The 25,571-nt window shown below is 34.2% G+C and overlaps 1 protein-coding gene across 1 annotated transcript in view; it reads left to right on the top strand.

Moving 5' to 3' along the window:
* The window catches only part of LOC127162665 (alpha-1,6-mannosylglycoprotein 6-beta-N-acetylglucosaminyltransferase B), a 130,144-nt gene that overhangs the window by 74,343 nt on the left and 30,230 nt on the right, over nt 1-25,571 (top strand).

Genomic DNA, 25,571 nt, shown 5'->3' on the forward strand with positions numbered 1-25,571 from the left:
AGACATTCTTCTTTAATCTGTTTTGTCAGATGATGTGAAGCTGCTGGAGTTAATGCTCTCGCTGATCCATATCTCTGACAGACTTCAATATGTTGCTTTGAAGTTAGATGAAATGTCATTTCTATAGTCTTTCCATGCAAAAAAAAAAAAAAAAAGAATTCCTTTATTATGATCTGATAAATGATAAATTGGCCTGTGAAATAGTGAACCGTCTATATGAGAGCCAAAACACTAATGTACTTTATACGTTCTTTGCAGTGTCTAATAGAATCACTCTAGGAAACTGGCTGTGTTTCTTTGTCGCTTAAGATTGCTCTGCTCAGATTCACTCAAGTAAATTATTTCTTCAAATAAATGGCTCCTCATCCCATGCATTTGCCAACAAACAAACCCCAAAGCTTAGCAGGGACCTGAGCCATATCTATAGGGATGAGAATATCACAGGCTGTTTTCCAAAACCCAGGAAGTCTTCTAAGGCAACATCCAAACTAAAATAGAACAAGACTAAACACAAATAATTTCAAAAGAGTTTGTTGGGAGCATGCTAATGATGCAATACAAAATTCCCTTTCAACGAATGTCAGTTGACTGAAACATATTGAGTATTTTGAGCATGCAGTACCAATTCCTTCCTACTAGAATGGACTGATATCAAAAACTTCTTTACTCACATTTAAATAACAGATCAGCAACTACATCTCACAAAACCTGTCCCATAATGTTGTTCCTTATGCTCAAATAACATTAACAATTTTTTTTTTTACATGTTTGCTCAGCTGCATTACCTTTCTAAAATGTTTCCTGTCAAATGTTAAATGGACATTTAGAAAAATGTTTTTAAGGTCCTTGTGATTTTTAATGAATGTAAAACAGCTATGCTAATGATTTTTGCCAAGTATACAACAGATACTTTCCAAATTAGAGATGTATGTGTGCTACATGGTTATTAAACATAAAAATACATAGCACACAAGTATTGTGTAAAATAGTGCATTTTAATTGGACTGAAGAGTAGATTGATATACTAAATGATTACTAAACATATTTCTAAAAGAATTGTCCTGCTTTAGCCACCATTGTTGGATGGATTATTATTATTATTATTATTATTATTATTATTATTATTATTATTATTATTATTATTATTATTATTATTAAGTAGTAGTAGTAGTAGTTGCAGTAGTAGTAGTAGTAGTAGTAGTAATAATATAATAAATAATAATAATAATAATAATAATAATTAGTAGTAGTAGTAGTAGTAGTAGTTTTTGTTGTAGTAGCATAATTATTGTTTTTATTATTATTATTATTATTATTATTACTACTACTACTACTATCTATCTGTCTGTGTCTGTCTGTCTGTCTGTCTACCTACCTACCTATCATTGAAATTGTGTTTTCCACAAAGGATACAGGCAATTCTGCTTCAATATTTGTCTAGACAATAGTGTTTTTTTTTTTTTTTTTTTTTTTGAGAAGACAGCATACTATGTTCTTCACAGCGCTTTAAATGCTTTGCAGTGCTTTCTATATGGAAGCTCAGCAGGTTTTGTAACAAAGCCACATAGACTTGTAGGATGGGCTCTTTTGAAGTGGGCCAGTAAGCAACCACCTGGCAACCACCTTGAACACCCTAGCAACTGTGTAGCAATGTCTTAGCAGCAACCCAGAACACCCCCCATCACCTCTATATTTCTTCTCAGCAGAACAGTCCTGAATTAGTTCTGATTGTATCTCTGTATCTTTTTGACTCTCTGAACTGATCAGACACACACTCACCCTCTCTGATGAGTCTCACTAATGCAACACGCTCTGATTGGCCTTCCCTCTTCACTGCATACTTCATGTGTTTCCTCTGTAGGGAATAGGCAGATGTCTGTTCTCCAGCTGCTGGAGAGGTTTATGATATTCTCTCCTCCACAGCAGCTGCTGTTCCGCTATTCTCATCTTTATTCCCGCTGGCTGTGTGCTGTCAGTGTCAAAGCAGTGCACATATTCACAGGAAATACATGAAAGACTCATGCTTTCTGTCAAAAGCCCAGCACATGCAACATGACAGAAGCTCGTCGCCCTTTCATGTTTTAAAATGTCATGAAACTCCCCGTTACAGCACAGGTCAATTCTTACCAAGGATATGAAAATGTAAAATTCATGCATGCCTGAAGCTGTGGAGTGGAAGAAGGAGAGGATATTATTTTTTAACCTCTCTTATTTTGTTGCATTTTAACAAAGTTAACAGAGTTAACATTTGAAAATGCATTCTGCAGTGTACACAGAAAATGCACAAATATATATTTTTGTAAGTTCACAGTGCATTACAGACATAAATCATTTTGTATATTGATTACATTATTTTAATACATAAGATTATATGTTCAAATTTGTAAATGCATGCAAAAAAAGTGCAAAAGTGAAAAGTGCAAAATTTTAAGCACTTATACAGGTATACAGGTAATATTACAAGTACAATTACAATCAGTTTTCTTTTCCCAGTTAAAAGTAACAAAAAAAATAAATAAATAAAAAATAAAAAATTATTAGTAGTAGTAGTAGTAGTTTTTAATTATTTTTACCAATTTACAATTTTATATTTTTTTTTCTGATTTAACAGTGTTCAAATGTGCAAATGCATGCTGCAAAGAAATGCAAAAATATATGCCACTTTATTCATATACTATTTATTTATTTATTAATTTATTGTTCATTTCCCGTTCTTATTTTAATCTTAGTCAAAAGTTGTAAAATGTAACAAAACATTTGATAAAATTTGTTATTTGTGATTTTTGACAAAAATACACAAATATTTTAGATACTTTTTCCATATAGTTTACATAACACAAATACACTGATCATTTTGTATCAGTAGGTTTATGCACAAATTAAATGCAGAGCTGTTTGCATTTGTCCTCTGTATCTGAATATATAAAAATGTGCTTTTGCATTTTTAATGGCTTATAAATAACATTTTTACAAAGAATTATTAAATAACTGTCATTGTGTGATGATTTACAGATGTAATGGTGCTAATCTACGAACACGCTGACGGTAAGGATGGATTGTGTTTGTGATGCCGAGTTTATCAGCGTCAGATCGTGTCATGTTTCAAACGAGCAGCAGTCCACCTCTCCATAAATCTAGAAACTCTCCCGTAATAAATGATCATTACATAAACATTTCAAAAGTGTCAGTCGGTGACTGAAAGCCTGTCTCTCTGCCAGCATCGAGGGAGAGCGCCATATTTTTTGCACCATGCAAGGCAACACTTGTGACCTATGTTGGAATAAAGTATTTGAAGTACCTGTCAAAAGAAAAGGTCACGTGGAGTCATGAATAATTATAAGACTTGTAGTGACTTCTCGTAGGTTGAGGCAATGCAGCCTCATGAATAATTATGAGACACTGCTGACATAGACATGCACACAATATATACATCCTGTGATGTTGACTCTTATTTCTGAGCTTCAAGATAAAAAATATTTAATGTGAAAAATTATTTATTCATGAAAGTTGTCATGAGTATTATGAGTGACAGTGACCGTCAGTGATGCAATGTGGCCATGTTTAGAAATGTAACAAAGTTGTTTTATGCAAATGAGCAATGAGGCTATGCAGATCCATCACTGTTAAATATATTTTTATTTTAATCATAGTTAATCTTAACTAAATGTTATAGTAATTTTGTTGCGTGGTTTTATTATGTTTTAAATACATATTCCTGTTTAGCTGGTATTATAATATAAGCATTATAATACATTATTATTATTGTTATTATTATTATTATTATTATTATTATTATTATTATTATTATTATTATTATTATTATTATTATTATTATTATTATTATTATTAGTATTATTATTATTAGTATTATTATTAGTATTAGTATTAGTGTTAGTATTATTATTAGTATTATTATTAGTATTATTATGCCATTGTTTTAATTGTAGTCATTTTAATGTTTTAACTAAATTTAAATGTATTTTATTTCATTTAGTTTAATTTCCATGGCAAAATGTCTAAATTTTATTTATATTTTTGAAGTTTGTTTTTTTCCATTGGATATTTTATTTTATTTTATTTTATTTTATTTTATTTTATTTTATTTTATTTTATTTTATTTTATTTTATTTTATTTTATTTTATTTCAGATTTATATTAATTATTATAGTTAATCTGTAGTTTTGTGTTTGTTTGTTTTGTTTTTATTTTAATTATAGTTAAAAGTTACAAAAAGTAGGGGGGATATGAATTTTGTTAATTAATTTGATTACTTATTAAAATATTTATTATTATTATTATTATTATTATTATTGTTATTGTTATTATTATTATCATTATTATTATTATTATTATTATTATTATTATGCTATTGTTTTAGTTTTAGTCATTTTAATACTTTAACTCAAAGTTAGTAGTTAATCTATCGTTTTGTGTTTGTTTGTTTTGTTTTCATTTTATTTATAGTTAAAAGTTACAAAAAGTAGGGGGGATATGAATTTTGTTAATTAATTTGATTACTTATTAAAATATTTATTATTATTTTTTTTTATTTTTTTTTTATATTAGTTTCAGTTTTTAGTTAAATGTTTCTATTGATATTAATTACAAATTTATGTTAATCTTAGCTTTTTTTTTTTTTTTTTACAACATTTTAATTTTAGAGAAAAAAGTTCAAATCAGAATAAACTATTTTTATATTAGAATTAATACCAGTATAAATTACCTTTTTTTTTTTTTTTTTTGCATGCAGGAAGAAAACTGATTGTCAAATGAAAATGACAATTAAAATTAAAACATCATAGTTTCAGAATCTCTGGTCAGTTGTGCAGTTCAACGAGTAGCAGTAGGGCATCCAGCAGTATGACAACAATTCAGTACAGACATTCACTAACCTCCAGTAATGCAGTGGCTGTATGTGTGAACATCCCATCAACGGTTTTATGGGAGTGAGGGGCTGTATTGCAGCCATCATTGTGTGAATAACATGGAGTCCCGGGCATGTGCGGAGAACAGGTTCAGTCAGAGGAAGGCCAGCACACAGCATGCAGACACAGTTTGTCACACAAGCTGTAAAACCATGTGCTACAAGATGCCAGAGGTGAGAAAAGAAACACAGACAGCTGTCACGTCCCATCAGGGATCTCCTGTACAACACACTGGTAATTATTCAGCATCAGTATAAACTAGAGAGAAACAAAATTAAGATTAATGCATTGTTAATATCATCTGTTATGTTTCATTCTGTCATTGAAGCAGTGTCTATCTGATCTTTCTCCCTGTTAGCACTCATCCTCCTGTCATAGTTAAGGCAAAATGAGCCGGTGGAAGGAATAAATGGGGTCTCTCCTGCTGTAAGGGGACAGCAGTTTAAAAACTGTCATTGACTGCACTTTGAATTAGAGGAGCATATGTCTGCAGCGCAGCACTGCGGCATCGTCAGCTGCGCATCTCAAATTACCACTGTCTTTCACTCTGAGGAATGTTAATGATGTGCATAATTTAAAGGAATAGTTCAGCCAGAGATAAAAATTCAGTCATCATTTACTCACCCTTGTGTCGTTCCGAACCTGCAGGACTTTCAATCTTCTGTGGAACCATAGAAGAAAAATATATCGCAGATAAGCATCGTTCAGAAGTTTAGGGTCGGTAAGATTTTTATGGATGTTTTTAAAAGATGTTTCTTATGCTCAACAAGGCTCTGAATTATTTTTTATTTTTTATTTAAAAAAAAAAAAGAAGTCAACTATTATTTATTTTATTTTATTATTCCCACTTAAAACGATTGTGTGTAGAAAAAAAAAATGGAATATAGTACACAATTTGTACAATTTATTATTTATTTGTTTATTTTATTTTATTTTATTTTATTTTATTTTATTTTATTTTATTTTATTTTATTTTATTTTATTATTCTCACTTAAAATGACTGTGTCTAGATTAATTGGAATGTAGTACACAATTTGGACAATGTTTATTTATTTATTTATTTATTTATTTATTTATTTATTTATTTATTTATTTGTATGTTTGTTTTTATTTTATTTTATTTTATTTTATTTTGGACTATATTTATTTATCTATTTATTTATTTATTTATTTTTCTGTCTGTCTGTTTGTTCGTTCGTTATTATTTTATTTTATTTTATTTTATTTTATTTTATTTTATTTTATTTATTATTCCCACTTAAAGTGATTATGTCTAGAATAAATTGGAATGTAGTACACAATTTGGACTTTATTTATTTATTTATTTATTTATTTATTTATTCATTCATTCATTCATTTGTACGTTCGTTTTTTTTTTTTTTTTTTTTTTTTTTTTTGTTCCCCTGGTTTCACATACCAGGCTTAAGGCTAGTCCTAAACTAAAATGGATATCTGAGCTGTCTCAACTGAAAATATCTTGTTCTAACATATCTTTAAATATGTCAGTGCCATTGTTTTGTCTCAAGATGCACATCTGTAACATCTTGTAAGGCTTTTTTATAAAAGCCTTTATTAAATATCTTAATTTAACCAAGGCCCTGTCTGTGAAAGCGGGGCTTTTTTATTATTTTATTTTATTTTATTTTATTTATTAACACAAATTTATTGTATTTAGAAAAGCTTGGAATATAGTACACAATTTGGACTATTTTTATGGTAATCTCCACTTTGATTGTATGAAAAAGAGCAGCAAGGATAGTCGTCCTTGTGTTGATGTAGAAAGAAAGCCATGTGGGTTTGAAATGACTTAAGGGTGAGAACATGAAAGAATTTTCATTTCTGAGTGAACTATCCCTTCAAAGAATAAGATTTACCTCATTCACTATGCTGTCTGTATCAAATAAACCAATTACCCCTTTTTTATATGTTATGATCAGCACTGAACGGAAAGCCCAGCTTTTTCCACGGGTCTCAGATCAGACAGTTTGTGGTTTGTGTTTATACGTCCTGTAGCTGTATTGTTCAGGGCCTTCATTATTTTACCCTTGTGAGCAGTAAAGACATCAGCCTATGTTGCACAGATTTTCCCTTCAGTTTTTCTTTGAATGCGCTCTCAAACCCTAAAGAGTTCTTTTTTTCATGCATTAGCTTTTTTTGTTTTGTTTTACTGCCACAGGGCACTTACTTTCTTTCTGTTTCTCTCCATCACTGCACTTTTGTTCAGCTGCTTTGAAGCTCTATCTGGAGCAGTAACAGTGCTGCATTTGAAAGCAGCGATAGGTGCCTAATCAAGATAACGCTGATGTGATACACTGCAGAAATTCACAAAGACACATGAGACCTTTTATGGACACAAAGCATGGTGTTGTATTATCAACTGCCTGTAAGCGTGTGAACGTTGTCTTACCACAAATTATGTATCGTGGTACTTGGAAGACAAATCTGTGCCCTGCGGTACAAAGAATGGATTTCCATTACTGAAGCTGCTCAGTGGTAAAATATTCAGCAAACGAGGAGTTCACATGTGTTGCTCATGGCACATGAGGCACTGAAGATGTCTGTTATTACTAAAACAGTCTTATTCCTTTCCCGCTTAAAGGCCTGATTCACTTTACAACATTATGTTTTGAAGGGGTCATGTCCTACATGTATTGTTCCTTGAGGTCAGCTTATAACATTAAAGATTTTCTGCATCAAACATTACATTTTAGTCACATCATTTTATACATATTTTGGACAGTGGGGGACGCCATTATCATGTGCTATGATGAGCTACTGACGCTACCTGTTGCTATTTTTACTGCAACACAACTGTGGAAATAAAATACTATTTCGATGCCCACAGCGACTGAAAGAGCTACAGGTGTTGATGGATATAAGCGTAGGCTTAAACCACAAATGCTGTACCACTGAAACTCCTTCAGTAGTAGTGACATCAAACGACAGCGTGTTTACATCCTGCCAGGATGGCATCTAGCATTTTTTATTTCTGCTTTGTAAGCTTTTTTAGTAGTTGTGGTCTACTAAAAATGCCTCAAAGGCATCAGGGATGAAGTTGAGAGAACAAAGACATGGGTCTTTAGGAAGTTTTATTCGTCCACAGGCATCTTCCCATTCTTTTCTCCTCTTCTTATCGCTAAGAAAAGCTGTGAAGAATTACGTTGCTTCTCTTTTTGCCCTTCGACTGAAAATTTCAACCAAAATCCACACGGTGTGGTCATCGTATCAGCATTTTTATTTTCCAAGCGGTGCTTTCCGAGTTGTGTTGCGGTAAAAACTGGTAGCGCCAGTAGCTCACTGAGTTTAGCCATTTCACATGATCAAAATAATGGCGCCCCCACAGTCCAAAATATGCATAAAACAATGTGGATTTTTTTTTTAATAACATAAGTCTTGCATGTGTTTTCTACAACATATTTCAGTATACATCAGTTATGTTATATTAAGTAGGACTGCCTTCAACTAAAGATTTTTTCTGGTCGACTAGTCGTTTATTTTAAGCATCAGTCGACTATTATTCGCACGTTAGTTAATAAACCATATAAATCATAATAATGAGCTTATAATTGCTTACATAGCCTAATTAGCTTAGCCACATAGCTTGCCACAGCGCACCGGCAGATATAATAATTATGAATGTGTCAGGGAAAAACAGCAAGGAGACGGCATTAACCTTTTAATAATTTATTGATAAACTACTGCTTTCTTTGTTTTCTGCTTAAGAGATGAAGTGATGAAGCGACACTGACTCGTCATCTCCGCAGTAGTGGATGTGCATTTATGCGTGTTTCATACGCATTACATAATCTGAGAATGTTTGTTTTCCATTTGAATTGGTTTATTTGAAAGTAAACATCTCACTCTATAAATGCATTTTCATGTCTCTAAGGCAAGTATACACAGTTTCGTATGCTCAAGTTCACAGAGACAACATAAAGCGCATCCTGTTTGCTTTCATTATTTTACAAAAGCACAACATTTCGTTGTTATTGTGATAGCACAAATAAACGTAGAGTCTTTACAGATTCGAGAAAATGATTCTAGATTACAGAAAATTACGGAATGTTTTAAGAGCAAGTGACTGCACCAGTTAGTCAACTATTAGGGGGCAGCCCTAATATCAAACCATAATACACGGGGTTCCCGTTAACAATGGACTCTTCAGAAGCCTATGCAGAGTGGAAAGTGCTACACACAGTCAGAAACAGGGTTTTATTATCATCAAAGTTGGATACATATATACTTTATTTACACACTTCATTTCCTGCTAAAAGGATTATAACTCTGAGCCCATTCGGTTGGCTTTTCAGTTCATCAAACAGGGAAATTTGATTTCTCATGTCGTGACCCCTTTAGTGGTCTTTCAAACATTGGAGGCATAAAATATTTCATTCACTAATATGAAATAAGATTAAAAAATGAGAGGTTTTTCTCATTTTCTCATCCCCAATAGCTGTAATCTGATAACTAATTAGGATGAATTAAATTAGTCATATATAAAAATCAGTCACATGCAATAGTTGTTAATTGGACTATTCTGTTAATTGGACTATTCAAAGTAATCAAGGTTACTGAGTTCAATTCAGGTAAGGGTTTGGTTTTCCATGCTTGTTAAACGGAGTTTGGATATTAACCTATTCCAGTGCAATATGACCTGAGCTTAGAAAAGAAATTCATTTTTTTTTCCATAAGTCCTTATATAAGATCAGATCCTATTTCAAGGACCATTAATGCATTAATACCAAAGTATATAACTATAGCAGATTGAGAAAGCTCTGGTGAATGACGAATTTCCGAATCATACTGCCATATTGAAAATGTCCAGTCCATAGTCCTTCGTGATAGCGTGTTATGAATGTGATTTTGATTCTTGAGCTGCTAGTCCGTTTGCAAATCTGCGAATCCAAGCTGCACTAAACCCTCTACATCACTCAGGGAAATTGTTATCACAGTTTCTGGAAATGAGCCTGGTGTTACTGTTCAGGGGTCAACAACAAGATTTATTTATTTATTTATTTATTTATTTATGTATGTATGTATGTATGTATGTATGTATGTATGTAAGTATGTATTCATTCATTCATTCATTCATTCACCTGCTTATGTCTGATTGTACTGCTATACAGTACATATTAGAAACAAAACCTGTTGTTTATGATTTCTTTTCAACCACATTTTTTTTTTAAAGTGACTAAAATGATGTATGAAATCAATTGATTTTACATCTTACTAGCATATAATCACAGCCAATCTTGTAGCTGTTGTGATTTCAATTCTGTATTTTGTGAAAGTTACTACAATTTTCATTAGTCATTCAATTTATGTTGGTGTTGTTGTATATATATATATATATATAAATACATACATACATGCATACACTCTCAGAAAAAAAGGTACAGTTCTGTTGCTGGGTACCAATATGTATCTTTAAGGTACCAATATGTACTTTCAGAGTACTAAAATGTACCTTTAAGGTACTAATATGTACTGTTTAGGGGTAGGTAAGTTACAAAGATGTTCCTTTTCGCTTTTGTATCTTAGGGTATTGCCCCAGTGACAGATTTTTTTTTTTTTTTTTTTTTTTTTTCTGAGAGTGTACATACATACATACATACAATTCAATTAATAATTAAGACTATAACTTGGAAATTGTGTTCAAATGGAAATGAAAATCTGGATTACCAAAACTCTGGAAGCCATATTTTAGCCATATTTCCTGATCTTCTAAACATTGCTCTTGGTAAAATAATAGTGAAAGGGCCCCCTGGTGGTGAGTGAACATTAGGGAGATGAATAGTATATGTCTGACTTTTTTACATTAAATTCATTAATGGGGATTGCTGTGGTACAAAATAAGTGCAATAGCATTTCAACTTTTTCATGTTCTACTGGAGATAGCAAGCAGGTTCAGTCTCTTGAGAGTACAACAAATTCTTATAGGTGTGTATTTTCATTGGAATTTTACTATTTCACCTCCATTTCCTTTAATAAATCTATTTTGCACTATGTACAAAAAAGTGCAACACTCAGCACCATTTGGACAAAAATGTCCCCATTGAAAACTATTAAAACTGCTATTTTTAATCACAGTGCCATTCAGCTGTAAAATTATGCTATTTTTGTTAATAGACTATCATTCTATTGGCAAGGCTTCAACATTTAATTTTTTACCATTTTTACCAGATGGTGCAGTTTTTCAGGTTTGGCCAATAAAGCAAAGACTTGTGTTATTCCTGTTTTCTGCTTCTGCAAATTATAGAGCCAACTGGATAAATAATGCAGCTATAATTGTGTGGGTGTGTTGGTATGAATGTCAGAGTGTGGTTTGTACGTGTGTCATAAAAAAAAATAATAATAATAATAATAATTGTCTGTTTGCTTGTGTTCTTGTAATATTTGAGAGAGAAAAACTCTACTGAAAATCACAAATGTAACCACTGTGTGCACCAGTGGAGTTTTGCTGGCATCTTAAGGGGGAAATTTGGTACTGTGTCCAAACAAAATCTTCCTGAAAGCTAATTTTTTAAGATATCAACCAAAAACTTGTTTAGGTTTATGGCTTTGATTTTCTAGCAGGTTTACAGTTCAACATGTTTCATTAAATATATATTTTATATTAAATATAAAATATGCTTTATATAAAAGCATTTTATGAACTTAAACCTCTATAACTCTGTGGTCCTATGCTTCAAATTTTTTATGACACTTTTTTTTGACATGGACATTTTTGTCCACTGTGGACTTGTGTAACTTTTTTTTTTTTTTATTAATGCACAAGGGTTATGTTTATAGTAAAACTTTCTCCACTGCAGTGCTTTAGGAAACATCTGAATAGCTTTTTAAGCCAAACAAATATTATGAATTGTAAAAGGATTAATATTGTTAGAAGATTACAATGATTTCCATTCACTCTGTAAAGCAAATGTGTGTCCTTGGGGGCTTATTTTTAATGCAGCATTGATTTGCTTACAGATTTTTTCTGAAGAAAGAGAATAAGTGAGTGGTGATTGGGATTCCTGTCTGTGCCTGTCTCACGTCTCTAGGTGTCTGATTCATTTGAGTGCAGTGAGCCGACACTAACAGACAAATCTCTTCCATATGACACAAATCGCTGGTCACACGGAGTGCTTCATTACTTTCCTGCCGTTTTTCAATCTGAACCCCAGTGGCCTTATGAGAAGCCCTAAGATCTGACAAGAATGGAAGTCTTTGGCTATATTTATAGACCCAGGGTCAAAATGAAGTGGTACGTTCACTATAGAATCTCTCCTCAGGCTTTCTTTCATATCAGGAGAGAGATTAGTGTGGCTCTATTGAATTGGAACTGTGTGCGAGAGCTGTGTACTCAGCAGTGTATACTCAGAACATGAACTGCTCCCTGTAAATGTGCGACCGCATCCAGTTTGGACAATCTTTCTCCCAGTGTGAGTCTGATCCTACCCCGTGCATCTGAAAAAAAAATATTAAAGGGCCTAACACCGAACCCTGCAGCACTCCCTAGAAACTGATATTGAATCTGTGGCTGGAGACACGAGTCTCATAAGTGGGTGAATATTTTTATCACACACTTTGCACTCTCTGCAATGTGCGCACACACACACACATATTGGGTCCCCATGTTTTATGGGGACATTCTATAGACATTAGGGATGTCACAGTACTCAATATAATATCGAACCAATGGCTAACAAATATACTTAATCATTATGAAAATACCCGAGATGGCTTGAAGAACACAGATCAACCATATATTATTGCAGATGAGTGTTTATTGTCCTTACATTTCATCATTCAAAATAACGTTATATTTTGTTTTTATTCAGTTACAGCAATAGCAATGCCTATTAGAGATTTCCTGGCTGGAACGTCATCAGTGTTATTATGTGGATTTTCTGCACAAGGGCGCCCTCTGGCATCCAATATGAATGAAACCCATCCTATTTTGCATAAAAATATGAAAAATAATACCTCTCTTAAAATAAATATTAAGCAGACATATAATAATTCTTGTTTTTTTTCAGTGTACAGAGGTTTATAGGAGTAAACAATCTGTCAGAACTGAACCGAAAACTGTGATTGAAATCCGAGGTACGTATTGAACCTAGGACTAACTGTATTGTTGCATCCCTAGTAGACATAGTGGTTTTTATACTGTACAAAAGGTATTTTCTACCCTCTTACTCTAACTCTACACCTAAATCTACCCTACACACAAAACTTTCTGCATTTTCAGATTTTCAAAAAAACTTTCAAAATGATTTTAGATATAGCCATCTTTGTGGGGACATTTTGTCACTACAGCATAGGCTATAACTGAACCACACACAATGAATAGTTGTAAAATTACTGATATATAAGATGTGACTGAAAAGTAATGCATGAGGCAAATGACTTTTTCGATAATTGTTCAGATAAAAACAGAAACATGTAGCATTTTGTTTACACTAATTGCAAATAGTGATATATGCCATGTACACAAAGAGAGAGTAAAAGTAATATGTTGTCAGCACCCATAGCTTTGTGGTTAGTACACTGGTATATAGCGCAACTGCGCTCATGGCGACCCAAGTTCAAATCGCGCCTCGAGGTCCTTTTCTGATCCTGTTCCCCTCTCTCCACCCAGTACTTTCCTATCAGCTCTCCACTGTCCTGTCATAATAAAGGTGTTAAAAGTCCATAAATATAACTTAAATAAATAAATAATATGTTGTTTGTGCTAAAGGTGATATATTTGTTGTTACATTTGAGCGATATATTTGAAAGGTGTTATATTTGAGAGATAATGTTTGCAGTTTCCAACAGTGTATTTAGACTTTGCATAAATGTAAAAAGGAAATAACTACACTGTAAAAAACAATTTGTTGAGTCAACTTAAAATAATTTGTAACCTGGCTGCCTTAAAATTAAGTTCAGTTAACTCAAAAAAGTTTATTCAACTTGAAATATTAAATTATACTAAGTGACAACTTAGATATTTGAGTTGAATCAACTTAAAATTTTAAGGCAGCTGGGTTACTTACCCATCTGTTAAGTTTAGCAAACACAAATATCTAAGTTGTTACTTAGTACAACTTAACATTTCAAGTTGACTAAACTTATTTTAGTTGATTGAACTTAAAATTTTAAGGCAGCAGGGTAACAAATTATTTTAAGCTGACTCAGCAAATTGTGTTTTTTATTTTTTACAGTGTAGAGTGTCAGATGGACATGATAATTCAGTATAATTAATTATTAGATAAAAATAGAAATAATGGCAGAAAAAAATGCAGTTTATCATGTATCCTGACATATATGTAAATTAAATAATACAGAATCATTTCAACATCAGAGCAATTTAATTGCAGTACAACCCTAAGATTTTTTTGTGAGTTCAGCCTCAACCAGCCACAGTAATTAAATTGTATTGTTGTTATTCTGTTCAAGTCTGAAATGTAATTTAACAACAGGATTTTAAATAAATAATTATGCATTCAGTATTTCTTCCTCAAAATTTTAAAAATAGAATAATGAACAAATTTGTTACAGAACTGGAATTGTTAAGTGGAATTGTAATCAGAAGCAGAATCATTAAATCCCTTACTTGTGTGTGTGTGTTTGTGTGCAGTATTAATTTTTTTACCACTGCTCACACTTTATGCTACATAACTGCAAATTTAAACCGTTTGATTGCTCTGCGCATTCATACTGGAATTTGCATACATCTAATTAAAGCCTCTAGCAGTGTTAAGTTAATGAAACTGCAGTCTGCTAAATACAGCCTTGTGCTCTTCCATTACAGCATATTCATTCTCGCTGTGTGATACACTACCACTTCTCTTGATTTTCAGCCCGTCACAATTGTCCGTCTATTCATAAATGCTCCGCCTTCTAATCTGTGTAATCTGTTGCATTTGTTATAAAAACACATTTGAGATGTATTAAAGACCGGTCCTGCTGTGATTGTGCTTAGAAAATCACATACTGCGGTATAGGAAATGAGGCTATGGTTTTTTGTGCACACAGAGTTTTATAGAGAACATGAACAGCACCAGGGTTGTTTACCTTTGCATTTTTGGGGGAGGAAAGACAATCCTGAAGGAAAAAGAGTGTGGGTTTTTGTTTCCGCATAATTTAAGAGTTAGGAGTTGCGACAGCTTTAGAGTCAAGTTTATTTATAATTGGGGTAAGCTGGCAGCAGAGGAACCGTTTTGAAGCAGTGAGGCTTGAAATGAGTGGAAAGAAATGTGGGCATTTTAATTTTTAATCGGTCCACTTCTGTGACAGCTGAACCCAAACAGTGTGGCAACTGGCAGAGATGCTCAGATGTGGGCTAATTTACGGGGTATCAAAAGTGCTTGCTCACAGCGTTTAATAGACTACGAGACAGAAAGGAGTTTGGGAATTTATTAATGCAATAGTCTTATCCACAGTCCGTTCACTGACCACTTGATGCATATTGCACATTCAAGAGCTGGTTGAAATGTTTAGTTCTGACTGGTAGAATATGCAATTTATGGGATTTGAGGAAAGGCAGCGGTCCATCAGGAAACCAAGAGTCATGCTTACAAGGCTAAATGAGCATTTTTGAAGAATAATCTCCAAGTGTATTGCCAAATATACACAAATAGCACAAAAGTTTGAGAGTGTGCAGGGAGACTAGCTTGATTAATGTTCATTGCTTCATGGGAGTGGACAGTCACTGCTCAGCTGTTTTGCCACAATTTCATTTCCATAGTAAAAACGAGTTCTCTGATTGAATTTTTTGGACAATTAACTCACAATTAAAAATGTCTGAATGTCACTGCAGTGCAAGTCTCATCTCGGCTCATATGCTGCAGGATCTTTTCTCTTCACTAACTTTACTTTCTTTCATCATTTGTCTTTTAATCATTCTTTTAATCATTCAATCGTTCATTATGAATTATAGTAAGTTACAACTTGTACACTAATAAATATTGTTGCTCTGCCCCATTAAACTTAGTTAAAACATGACTTACATCAATAAGATAATGTTTACCTTTATATTTTAAAGGGGTCATCGGATGCTAAGTTTACTTTTACATGTTGTTTGAACATTAATGTGTGTTGGCAGTGTATGTACAAATCTACACTATAATGATAAAAATCCATGCAGTGGTTTTTAATTAATCTGTAAAAATAATATTTCCTTTTTTAAATCGAGCCGTTCTCAGATGCCTGTCGTTGTTGCGTCACACCGACAGAGTCCGCTCCCACAATAGATGATTGACATGAGCGTTTTACCTCAGATCAGCTGTAACAGTCGGCCCTCTTTGGTTTCGATGCAGGAGAAGGGATGTAAGTTAGACAAGAGTATCTCTGATTGAGCGATTGAGGTGTTGTGTTGCTGGATGTAATAATGAACATAGTGGTCGTCATTTACTCCCGACATCTGAGCTGCTGAAGATGCAGTAGATTATGTTTGTTTGTGAGGGGAATGCGCCTCCCGATCTACATATATCCATCTGTGTTCACGCAAATAATTCATGATCCAGCTTCACTTACAGCAGAAGTGAGTATAAGGGGTTTTTTTTATAAATCTTTGCAATCATTTTTCCTAATAAAGTGCTAGTTAGGAAGTTTAGCGGCTAAACACGGCTAAATGCGGCTAAAGTAAACAGGCTCGTCTTTCCACAGAGAGGAGAGAGGGGCGGGGCGAGCAGAGCTCATTAACATTTAAAGCAGCCTCGACCAGAATGAGATGATTTTTGCAGAGCTGATTTTGGCAAGGTAAAAAGGTTGTTGTTTTACACAACCATTGAGAATTTTTAACCAAAGTATATTATAGACTTTTCATTAAGATTCTAAAGAATCATATCAACTTGTGGAAAATGGGCATCCGATGACCCCTTTAAGAGAGGGAATATTTTTGCGAATAAATTACTTTGTTAGCTTTTCAACACAAATCTGACCTAAATAGCATGACTGCGTGCAGTGATCCTTGTTGTGCACGTCAAATAAAATCAATCCTAAGAAGTAAATGTCTTATATTAATATTTATTCATTAATCCTCTTTATTTTTAAAGACAGTTTCTGAATGTTATTTACATATAAAAAATACCAGTTATGTTATTCATGGTTAAAGGGTTAGCTCACCCATGAAATAAAAATTCTGTCATTAATTACTCATCCTCATATCATTCCAAACCCGTAAGTCCTTTGTTCATCGTCAGGAAACAAACTCAGGCTCAGAAAGCTCTTGGTTTTCATAAAAATAATAAAAAAAATTATAATAATCTTTGAAAATAAATTTGTGTTCCGAAGATGAACGAAGGTCTTACGAGTTTGAAACAACATAAGGGTCGAGAGTAAACTGTCCATTTAAGTAGTATTAATTTTCAATGTAAACATATTTTTACTGTTACTTGTTTACTTGCATAAGCCAAAAATAGGACAATTTGAATTCACGGCATTTCAACACAAGGCTTCTATTAGAGCATTGCATTTTAATTTTCATTTAGTGAAAATTAGAATTTTTTGTATCTATTATACTATTATTTTAACTTTATTTCAATTAACAAAACATATATTTTTTAATAATCCTACTTTTAATTAACAGTAATAACCCTGCTTTACAGCTGTCCTAGCTGCACGGATTGATGTATGCTGTATGAATTTATACATATACAAGTGCAGTTCTGTGGCTTCGCCTGCAGTATTTTACAGTGTTTTCAAATGTAGCGCATCCTATCAGGTTTTAGAGCTGGTGTTTTATAACTAGAGCTTTGTAATGGCTCAGTTAGCCTGTAGAACAAGTTGTCTTATAGATTTTATTATTTAGCTACTATTTAACAAGACATCCGTTCTTCCTTTAAATAAAATACTGCAGCAAGATAAATCTATCACAAGGAAATGGAACAGCAGGGTGTATCTGATTTTAACTGTGTGAGGACTTGCTCTGTAAAGACTTGTTTTATTGTTTTTGTCCGTGCGTGTGTTTGTACTGTAGCTCATGAGACTCAATGGAACATTTAAGTATCAGATATATATATATATATATATATATATATATATATATATAATGTTGTCAACTGTTGCTATACAGTGTTTGCAAGGAGCTATAAAGAGCTTTGTGGAGAGCAGAATTCAGATCATATAGTTATTCAAAAAACATCTTACATCTTTTGAATTCTGCATAAAATGGACACAGTACAGACAAACACTGCATTTTTTATTTATTTATTTTTTTATTGTTGAATATCCTATCACTTGAAAAAATGTCAAATGATGTCCTAATGTAGTTTCATGTTGACTTTAGGCAAACATCTCCATTTACTCTCCATCTATTTGCTTTTCTATTTGTCATTTGTGATTTTTCATTCCTTTGGGTATGTGAGCGGTAGTGTTGGGCATGTGGTGTTTTCCACTGAGGTGTAGATGTCATCTCTGGACGTTAGTTGTAAATGGAGCATAAATGTGATGTTTTGTGTTGTATTTCTGTGTGCCGCTCACTGTGACAGCTTGTGTGTCTGTCAATTGTCACATTTGCTGAGCTCCAGTGACCTGTGGAAACACAGCTCACACTTAGCTCACAGTCATTTCTCTTTTTAGAGAGGGAGGCAGTTTTAGTTCACTCGGTGTGCAACGAAAGCCTTGAAACCGTGACAGCTTAAAGTGGGGAAAATGTTATTTTTTAGCCTCAGAAACACTCCAGGCGCTACCAAATATGGACCAGACTTTTCATAAAAACTGGGGAGATAACAAAATATCTCAACCCACAGGAGATGTGATGCTTTTAAGGTGCATTAAATTTCATCTAAAACAGATGAGTGTGAATATGGCAACAGTTTAGTACATCAGTGCTGAGCAGCACTGACAAAGAAATTATCAGTCTATAATTTTAATAGTAAGTTTATTTTAACAGTGAGAGATAGAATAACAGTAAATAATTTATTTAGTTATTTTTGTCCAACTTTGCAGAACCTTAATCGTTAAGGTTTCGAGGCTGACGGTTGGCAGCTCAAACCTTCAGCTCCCTCCACAGATTTTCTATGGGATTAAGGTCTAGAGACTGGCTAGACCACTCCAGGACCTTAATGTGCTTCTCTTTAGCCACTCCTGTGTTGTCATGGCCGTATATTTTGGGTCATTGTCATGCTGGAATACCTATCCACAACCCATTTTCAGTGAGGAAATAGGTTCTCACCTAAGATTTGATGGTACATGGCTCTGTCCATCGTCCCTTTGATGTGGTGTAGTTGTCCTGTCCCTTTAGCAGAAAAACACCCCCAAAGCATAATGTTTCCACCTCCATGTTTGACAGTGGGGATGGTGTTCTTGGGGTTATAAGCAGCATTCCTCCTCCAAACACGGCGAGTTGAGTTGATGCCAAAGAGATTGATTTTGGTCTCATCTGACCAAAACACTTTCACCCAGTTGTCCTCTGAATCATATAGACATCCTTGGGCAGCTCTTTGGTCTTTGCCATGGTGGAGAGTTTGGAATCTGATTGATTGATTGCTTCTGTGGACAGGTGTCTTTTATACAGGTAACAAGCTGAGATTAGGAGCACTCCCTTTAAGAGAGTGTTCCTAATCTCAGCTCAATACCTGCATTAAAGACACCTGGGAACCAGAAATCTAGCTCATTGTTAGGGCATCAAATACTTATTTCACTCATTAAAATGCAAATAAATTTTTTTGAAATGCATTTTTTTTTTGTTTTGATTATTTACTTTTTGTTATTCTGTCTCTCACTGTTAAAATAAACCTACCATTAAATTATAGGCTGATCATTTCTTTGTCAGTGGGCAAACATACAAATCAGCAGGGGATCCCCCACTGTATCACCTACAGTAAACTTGACCCTATAACTGATAGTGTTAACAAAAGCAAAAGTGAGGTAAAACATATTTGCTAAAGCATCAATGCGATTTTAGCTTGATTCTGCAAGTGTGTGGGCTTTTTTTTTTTTTTCCTCGTGAATCTTGATTCATAGGAACCATACCTGAGCACTCAGCATCACAAGTTTGATGCTGTACTAGGTCGGGTATCGAGCAAGTTTACTAGTCATAAAAGCCATACATATGAAGCTGGTTATTTAATGTTTAATGTAAATGTCAAAATGTATTAGATTACAAATTATGCTCTATGGTTAAAAATGTTTTGGTGTCATAAGTGATATTTTCATCTCTCAATGCACACATTTCTTAATTAAGGGTCTTTGATAATGTGAACTACTTGTTTTGCAATTAGTTTGCTATATTATATATTAAAAGAAAATTTCGGTGTTTACTATATTGTGCTTGCTGCACAAGGAGTGCGCTCTCAGGGCTGGGTTGCGGCAGGAAGGGCATCTGGCGTAAAACATACCAAATCGGCTATGTGGACCACTCCACTGTGGCGACCCCTAATAAAGGGAGCAAGCCGGAGGAAAGAAAGAGAGAGAGAGAGAAAGACTATATTGTGCTTGCTCAGATTTATATTTAACAAGCAAACAAAACAGCAAGCTCTTTTAGCAGATGATAGATTATTTACATTAAACCTGCAGACAAACACTACGGAGCTAATGATATTTTCTATTCCCTAAACTTAGTCCTCACAGGAACTGTATTTGCATTTTTAATTATTTAGCATGTTTATTAATCTGTTTTCCTCACAGGGGCCATTGGCTGGTCCCCACAAAGGTGCTGATTTCAGCTTTTGCTACCCTTTTGGGGTTATTTGGTCTGCACAAAGCAGGTTAAACCTGTAAACACACATGGACATCGAAATCAATGTTTTAATTGCAACTAACAGTATCCCATAAGCTTTCAGCTGTGCTTTCTAGGGATCATTTGTTTTCTGTTTGACAGTCTGCAAGTAACAGATACTAAAGATGCAATGATTGCAGGCACTGACAAATTCTAAACCAGATCTGACAAATGATTCAGCTTTAGCTGTTCTATCATGACCAGGGAAATCTATATTGCTTTGGATGGATAATTGTAAAACTGCTTAAGGATCATCTACATTAGTAAACTTCAAAGCTCTGGCTCTCCTATCATACTGTTCAGATGTGCTCTGACTAGCTGTGTGAGTAAACAGGCAGTTTATTTAATATATATATATATATATATATATATATATATATATATATATATATACATATATATTTTTATTATTATTTTATTTGTGACAATATAACTACTTGCAATTAGTGCTGTCAAAATTAGCGTGGAAACGCAGGCGATTTATTTTTCCAGTTTAATGGCATTAAAAAAATATTTAATGCAGTTAACGCAGGGATGAGGCTAGTGGGGCTGCTTCTGTCTCTTTGTTTTTCTTGACAAGAAGTGTTTTTATTTAGACACAGAACGTCTTTATAACCACATTAGATGGGAGACTTGTCAGACACGCACTCCAACTTCACTTCAGTCAAACGAGCGTGGGAAAGCTACTGGTGATGAGGGGGCTTCAGTAGAACAACAGTGAACTGCAGTCAGATGAAAGGTTTTCAGGCCATATGCAATGTTGCCAAGTCCTGAGTTTTCCCGTGGAATTGGGCTACTTTATCATCGTTTAAGTGACCCCACTAACTTGATATTTATACCCTGGAATCTGAATTTACCAGGGGAAAAATGTATATTTTACTCCTCAGAACATGATTTTTAATGGGGATCCCCCCTTGAAAAGTGATTGGGCAATTCGCAACCCTGGCCATATACAGATGCATCTCAATAAATTAGAATGTTGTGGAAAAGTTAATTTATTTCAGTAATTCAACTCAAATTGTGAAACTCGTGTATTAAATAAATTAAATGCACACAGACTGAAGTAGTTTAAGTCTTTGGTTCTTTTAATTGTGATGATTTTGGTTCACATTTAACAAAAACCCACCAATTCACTATCTCAACTAATTAGAATACTTCATAAGACCAAATTTTCCTCTTGACAATACCCCATAGACTATGGGGTTCAGGTGTGGTGAGTTTGCTGGCCAGTCAAGCACACCAACACCATGGTCATTTAACCAACTTTTGGTGCTTTTGGCAGTGTGGGCATCTAATTTTCCTACTAGAAAATTAAATCATCATCTTTAAAAAGCTGGTCTGCAGAAGGAAGCATGAAGTGCTCTAAAATATTTGGATAAACGGGTGCAGTTACTTTGGTTTTCAAAAAACACAGTGGACCAACACCAGCAGATGACATTGCACCCCAAATCATCACAGACTGTGGAGACTTAACAATGGACTTATCAAGCAACTTGGGCTATGAGCTTCTCCACCTTTCCTCCAGACTCTAGGACCTTGGTCTCCAAATGAAATACAAAACTTGCTCTCATCTGAAAAGAGAACTTTGGACCACTGAGCAACAGTCCATTTCTTCTTCTCCTTAGCCCAGGTAATGCACCTCTGAAGTTGTCTGTGTTTCAGGAGTGGCTTAACAAGAGGAATACGACAACTGTAGCCAAATTCCTTGACACCTCTGTGTGTGGTGGCTCTTGATGCCTTGAGCCCAGCCTCAGTCCATTCCTTGTGAAGTTTACCCAAATTCTTGAATCCATTTTGCTTGACAAGCCTCTCAAGGCTGCGGTTCTCTCGTTTGGTTGTGCACACTTTTTCCTTCCACTCAACTTTCTATTAACATGCTTGGATACAGCACTCTGTGAACAGCCAGCTTCTTTGGCAATGAATGTTTGTGGCTTACCTTCCTTGTGAAGGGTGTCAGTGATTGTCTTCTGGACAACTGTCAGATCAGCAGTCTTCCCCATGATTGTGTAGCCCAGTGAACCAAACTGAAAGACCATTTTGAAGGCTCAGGAAACCTTTGCAGGTGTTTTGAGTTGATTAGCTGATTGGCATGTCACCATATTCTATTCCTGTATGAGTAAAAACAAATTTACCTGTCCTGTTATTCTAGCCATTATTCTGTGCTCATTGCACACGCTTCAATTGCACATTTCTACATTAATTTGAAGGTTGAATGTGATTTTTTTTTTTTTTTTTTTTGCAATATAAAAGTATATTTGAAAACGTTATTGTTGGGTAGTTATTTTTTTAATTGATTGACAGCACTACTTATAATAGATTATGCAGGTCCTTATGCTGTTAGCAGCCATTGGCTGTAACTTCTCTATGTTTAATTGACAAAGTTTTCAAAGTTCAAGAAACGTCCAAAACATGCAGCTGCAAGACATAGTCAGAATTGTGAGATAAAATTCACCATAACCTTTATTTTATTTTATTTTTTTATTTTTTTATTCATAGGTGGGAAAAGACATTCCATACATGTTTCACCTGGAAGCTGCTTAGTTTAGTTTTAGAAAATGAATTTGAAAGGTATTTCCAGAATCAAGGCTGCTGAGAAAGTGGGTGGTCACTGGTGTGCTCTATAGCTGTTGTGCTCTTTGTTTCTGCAGTCTGTCTTGTTAGTGTGTGTTCACCAGCTCCTGCTGTCTGCACTGCTCTTTGTTCTCTTCTATACTGCAGCCATAACTGATTCATGAGGGAAGCAGATACTCTGCACACACACACAGGATGTGGTTATGCCTGGTATTAAAATGTTTTGTGATCACTCACAAAACCATGATTAAACCATGATTAAAGGCCAGGAAGCAATGTGATCACATTATATTTGCATTGTAAGTGATAATGTTTCCTGATACTGTGCCCTACACTTGTGGAAAAACGTATGCTTAACTGTACTGAATATTGTATTTTAGTGTACTTCAAATCTTAAAAGTATATAAAACTATACTTGCAGAGCATATAATGTTATTGAAATAAATAATCAACTTGAAATGATAAGTTCTACTAAGTGAAAACTTAGATATTTGAGTTGACTTAAACCATTTGGTTTGTTGAACTTAAAAGCTGGGCTTGTTTTCCAGCTGCCTTAAAATTTTAAATTGAATGAACTCAAATATCTTAATTTGTCACCTAGCACAAGTTAACATCTCAAGCTGACAAAATGTTAAGTTCAGTCAACTCAAAAAAAGTTTAAAGGCCGCCAGGTAACAAATTATTACAAGTTGAATCAACAAATTGTTTTTTACAGTGTACCGCCATGCACGTTTCTTGACACATTTGATGTGAGTTATTCACTGAGTGGCACTAAAAAGGAACAGATAAACATACATATGGTATGCTTTATGTGACACTGGTTTTGTATGTGTCACTGTAGTTCTGACTTGAAATGTCTGTTGAGTGGCACTATAACGCTAATGCTTTGTGCCGTTTTAAAATAACGTACCATCTGCACTACACCTAAACCTACCTGATAGTATGAACAAAAGCGAATGTGATGTAAAAATACAATTCCAAGCATCTTGTTTTAGCTTGTTTTTTGATCTCTCACCTTTCAGCTATTTCATCGTGAGTCATGTTTTTCACGGATTCGTACCCAAAGATCCTGCATGCTGAGTCCAATTCTGTGCCACTGAGCTACCGAGCAAAACACTGTTACAAACTATTACAAGTGCTCACTGTTTTACTGGCTCTAGTGTTAATTTCTGTTGAAAATTGCAGTGAAATGTACTTACTGGTGTGTATCTTGTGTCTTGCGAAAAAAGTTCCTACAGGTACATTTTCGTCATGAGATCAGGTCATGAGATCTACACATAACTTTCAAGCAACAGCTGAAAACTGATCTCTTTCGTCAACATTTGACTACATCCTAACAATAAGTCTTTTGACACTATTTGACTTAAAAAAAAAAAAAAAACTTGTTTCTACTCTTTTCCCTTTCTAGCTTGTACTTATTTGAGCAATGCCTGTTATATGGTAATTTGAGCACTTCGTAGGTCGTTTTGCCTCTTTATAACAAATTGCTTGATGTATTCCCCACCTGTAAGTCGCTTTGGATAAAAGCGTCTGCTAAATGAATAAATGTAAATGTAAATGTAAATAAGTAAATAAGTAAATAAATAATTTTTTTTTCCCCTTAATTCCCGCCCAGTCTAGCTTGTACTGAACAATGTCTTGAAGGTCCACTGAAGTGCTTTGAAACACGCAGTGTTATTCTATGTGTTGATGTAATTACAACTGAAACAGGAAGACAGGGTGGGACATTCAAGCAGTCCCGTCCCTTTTTTAAATAGCCAGTAGCATTTCGTTTATATCACAGCTTGGGCCAAATCCATTAAGCTGCATTTGACAGTGTGTGACAGCCACACTCTCATCCATATCACTATAAACTATAGCATTCTGTGTAGTATTTAAATGTGTCTAATATGTTTTGTGGTGTGCACCAACTCACACACAATACACTCTGTGCTGTCGTGTCTCTGAATTGGAGCAGACAGCATGTGCGCTCCAGCGGTTTGTGTGAGAGCATAAAACCAGACTTTTTTCACCCCATAAAGCATTTGCTAGATGAGTAAATGTAAATGTTATCTTACATGTATTTGAGCTACTTTGCATGAGTTTAAAACCAGTTTGAATGAGGCACTTTAGAATCCAGTAACCTGGTTTATACAGGAGACCACCTCACTTACAGAGCTGACATTTATAGAACAAGGATTTGCAGACCAGGATCTGAAAAAAAAGCTTTACCTATGCCTGAGGATTTGCATAAACGAACTGAGCATTGGTTAAGAATAAAGGTCTTTCCAGTATTGTCTATTAAACCCCGGGTGTTACGGTTAAAGGCGCTCGCATTTTGACATTTCAGATCGAAATAAGATCAAAAACCTCCGGTGTTCGGAAATGAATTTTAACGGAGCCCAAC

Source organism: Labeo rohita, chromosome 3 (genome assembly GCF_022985175.1).
Source record: "Labeo rohita strain BAU-BD-2019 chromosome 3, IGBB_LRoh.1.0, whole genome shotgun sequence".
In the NCBI taxonomy this organism is placed as follows: Eukaryota; Metazoa; Chordata; class Actinopteri; order Cypriniformes; family Cyprinidae; genus Labeo; species Labeo rohita.